This window comes from Nomascus leucogenys, unplaced genomic scaffold (assembly GCF_006542625.1).
Source record: "Nomascus leucogenys isolate Asia unplaced genomic scaffold, Asia_NLE_v1 001093F_54549_qpd_obj, whole genome shotgun sequence".
Lineage (NCBI taxonomy): Eukaryota > Metazoa > Chordata > Mammalia > Primates > Hylobatidae > Nomascus > Nomascus leucogenys.
Window position 1 is genome coordinate 28,705 of NW_022096286.1, and position 4,560 is coordinate 33,264.

Here is a 4,560-nt window from a genome sequence, read left to right on the forward strand (position 1 = left end):
GTGGCAGGTGCATGTATTCCCAGCTACTGGGGAGGCTGAGGTGGGAGAATTGCTTGAACCTGGGAGGTGGAGGTTGCAGTGAGCCGAGATGGCGCCACTGCATTCGACTCTGTCTCAAAAAAAAAAAAAAAAAAAAAAAAAAAAGGTGGTCTTAGCTGGCCAGGTGCGGTGGCTCACACCTGTAATCCCAGTACTTTGGGAGGCCAAGGTGGGTGGATCACCTGAGGTCACGAGTTCAAGACCAGCCTGGGCAACATGGTGAAACCTTGTCTCTACCCAAAATACAAAAATTAGCTGGGTGTGGTGGTATGCTCATGTAATCCCAGCTACTTGGGAGGCCGAGGCACAAGAATCACTTGAACCAGGAGGTGGAGGTTGCAGTGGGCCGAGATCGTGCCACTGCACTCCAGTCTGGGCAACAGAGTGGAACTGTCTCACAAGACAAAACAAAACAAAAAAAGTAGTATTAGCTATAGGTTTTTCATATCTGACCTTTACCAGGTTGCAAAAAGCTCCCTTTTATTCCTACTTTGCTGAGAGGTGTTTTTTGTTTTTTGTTTTTTTGTTTTTTTGTTTTTTTGAGATGGAGTCTTGCTCTGTTGCCCAGGCTGGAGTGCAGTGGCGCAATCTCGGCTCACTGCAACTTCTGCCTCCTGGGTTCAAGCAATTGTCCTGCCTCAGCCTCCTGAGTAGCTGGGATTACAGGCATATGCCACTGTGCCCAGCTAACTTTTGTGTTTTTAGTAGAAACGGGGTTTTACCATGTTGGCCAGGCTGGTCATGAACTCTTGACCTCAAGTGATTCGCCCACCTTGGCCTCCCAAGGTGCTGGGATTACAGGTGTGAGCCACCGTGCCTGGCCCTTACTGTCTCTTAAATAACTTTTCAGTAATCCTCTGTGTTTTAGCATTGCCCTTCTAACACTCACCTCTTCTTCCAGAGGTTGCCGGGGCTGCCAGTTCCTGGGCTTTTGAGGATTCCAGGCGGTCAGTCAAGTATCTCTCACGCTGGGATTTGTGATTTTCTTGGGTCAGCTCTCAAGTGCCACCAGCCCGTCTGCTTTCCAGCTTCCAAAGTTCTGTGGTGGTTTTTCCTCTACCATTCTCCCCCTCCCTAGGGGCCGATGGCATTCAAAACATCCTTTTTTAATTGTTCTGGTGAGGTTTCAGGAAGGAGTGACATTGTGCGGAATATACTGTTTTTTCCTGGAACCCCTGTGCCTTCTTCAGACTCCTTCACAGAATCCACATATTGACTCAGCGTTAGCGAATGACATGGTATCCACTCGGCGAGTCCGATGTGGGTTATAAGACTTCCGCTGGGACCTCCATGGGCCCGCATCCTTGGGCCAAGCAGCACAGTCGTGAATGGGCTGAATTCTGGCTTTACCTTTTACTCTGTGGATGCTCTTGGCCGCCTCTCCAGAGCTTGTTTCCGCATTTGTAAAATGGGGGGATAGTCTGGGGTAGTAAGGCGGGTTTTCGGTCAGCCAGCGAAGGTGCACTCTTAGTGAAGAGCGGCACGAAGTGTCTTCCTGAAGACCCAGGCTATGACTTCTGCCCCTTCATATTCTCCCAGAAACCAGCATCGGGTGGGCACGTGGGCTGCATGGTGGGTGTCTAAGGAGGGTGAGCGGGGAGAGAGGTGTTCCTGGCCCCCTCCTCAGCAGCTGTACCTCCTGGGTGCAGCAGCTGTACCTCCTGGGTGCCCCAGCTGGACTCTTCTGTTTCTCTCTGTCCTCTGTATACTGTGTCTGCCAATGAAGCAGGGCCTCTTCTCTGGTCCCCTGACCTTGGCAGGGCTCTCCCCCTACCCCATGGCCAGAAGAGAGTCACCGTTCCCCTAACATTTGCCCTCCCCCAGATCCTGAGCCTCCATTCCCGATGACAGCTTCCTAGTGCCTTGGACCAGGCAAGCCCCTTCCCCTTTGAGGATCCCGGGCTCTTCAAGGGTCAAATGGTGAGCAGGATCCAGTGGGATTTAAGGTGTATGTCTTGAAGCCCCAGACATTTCTCTGGCTCCCAGGCTCTCCTGGGCCCTCCAGCCTGCTCTAGATGACATGTTCCCAGCTCCTGGGTCTTGGTGTAGACATGGTCCTGAGGGGATGAGCAGTGTATCTTGTAGACTGAATGTTCACTTCCCAGCTCTGGCATTTCCTCTCCACTCCTTTCCACACTCCACCTCCAGGGCCAACAATAGGCCCCTTCAGCTCTGGGCTCTTGCGTAGGGCTTGGGGGTGGGGTATGGCCTGAGCTGGCAGCGGGCAAGATGACGAGCCGGGCAGCCTCTGCCCAGCCCTGGAAGAGCTCTCTCTGGGAGTGGCTAGCTGCTGGGAGCTAGACTGCATCCTTCCCTCTGGGCCCTCGTGCCATGGCAGTGCATGGGCAGGACAGGCAACGAGAGGCAGCTCTCTGCGGCACTCGTGTCCCGGCCTCGGCACCTGGGCATGTGTGGCGTGCATGGGAGTGAGGCCCAGACAGCTGCAGCAATGTGTCCTCTGCCACCTGCTGCTGCTGGTGTCTGTTGTGGAGCGACGGTCCAGGAGCGCATTAGGCCCTCAGTGTACTGTCTCTGTGTGTCGGCGTTGACACTCCGGTCTTCAGCTGGCGGAGCATGAAACGGTTTCACAGTACTTTCAAGACGTGGTACAGATGGATGCGCTTGTCTCCACATGTCAGCCCCACCAAGTCCAGCCAGCCTCAGGTTCAGTGTGGACTGGGTCACGCTGTTTAGTCGGATCCTCGCCCCTCCTCTCTCAAGTGACGCTCCCTTCTCCACTGGAGTTGGAGGGGACGAGGCATAGCAGGGCCCTGTCTGGTGTGTCTGCCTCTGCTTCTGTGCTCTGCCCTCCCACCCTGGCACCTGCCTGTTCCCCTCCGCTCTCTCGGTGAGCTGGGATCCTGACAGACGCAGGCCCCCTTCCCGTCACCCTGTGTGGCAGCCCACGCCCCAGCACCCGTCCGCAGTCCCGTGAGAAGGCACCTTCCTTAAGGCCAATGTCAGGCTCTCCCTCTGCCTGAGGGACTGGCTGAGTTGTTCTGGTTCTGAGATGGCTTTGGGGGACTGAGTCGCTTAGTGGGTCTGGGGTCGGAGTGGTTGTGATGACATTGACAGCCCCTCTTCCCAGAAAGGTGCTGGTGTCTCTGGATTGGAAATCATGGGGGAGGCAAAGCCGGGGCTGGGAGAGGGCAACCAGGCTTGTTCCTGGCACCCAGTGGGAAAGCAACCTGGCAGCAGCTCATGGGGGAAGAAGCAGCCACCGTTCTCCAGTGTTCCTCACAAAGGCTGAGTCCTTCTTAGCAGACACACCCAGGGCCCCTGCCAGGCTCTCCCTTCAGGGCAACAGATGTGGACAGATGGTTCCCTTACGATGTACAAACCACAGCAGAGGTGTACAGACGGCTCCTTCAGCACAATTATGTGCTGATACAAAGAGTTATAGGAATAGGGACCCTTTAAGGATAGGAACATGATGGATAATTTAAACTTTTAAAAATTCTTGGCCAGGTGCAGTGGCTCACGCCTATAATCTCAGCCCTGTGGGAGGCTGAGGTGGGCGGATCATGAGGTCAGGAGATCAAGACCATCCTGGCCAACACGGTGAAACCCCGTCTCAACTCTACTAAAAATATAAAAATTAGCTGGGCGTGGTGGCGCACACTTGTAATCTCAGCTACTCGGGAGGCTGAGGCAGGAGAATCGCTTAAACCCGGGAGGCAGAGGTTGCAGTGAGCCGAGATCGCACCATTGCACTCCAGCCTGGAAACAGAGCAAGACTCCATTAAAAAAAAAAAATTCTTTTGACTATTTTTCACATGTATTATTGTGTAGTTTTACTGCACATGTTTTCAAGCATCCCTCCAACAAAACAGCAGAGATAACCATTTGTGGCTAGGAAATGGGAATTTACAGAAGAGATGGCATTTGACTTGGGTCTTGAGGAGTGTGTGGGAGTTTATCATGTAGACAAAGAGTAGAAGTGTCACAGACAAAAAATAGCTCAGACATTAAAATTATTTTTTATTATTTATTTATTTATTGAGACGGAGTCTCTCTGTCACCCAGGCTGGAGTGCAGTGGCACGATCTTGGCTCACTGCAACCTCCGCCTCCTGGATTCAAGCGATTCTCCTGCCTCAGCCTCCCGAGTAGCTGGGACTGCAGGTGCACACCACCACGCCCAGCTAATTTTTATATTTTTTAGTAGAGACGGGGTTTCACCATGTTGGTCGGGCTGGTCTCGAACTCCTGACCTCAGGTGATCCACCTGCCTCGGCCTCCCAAAATGCTGAGATTACAGGTGTGAGCCACCGAGCCCGGCCGCAGACATTAAAATTAAAGGGCATCCGGACATGGTGGCTAGTGCCTATCATCCCAGCTACTCAGGAGGCTGAGGTGGGAGGGTCACTTGAGCCAAGGAGTTCAAAGTTAAAATGAGCCATGGTCACACCACTGCACTCCAGCCTGGGCAACAGAGCAAGACCCAGTCTCTTAAAAACAAAAAACAAGAACCCCATAGGGAAGGGCAAACACTTGGCTGGGACATAGAGACATTTGAAGG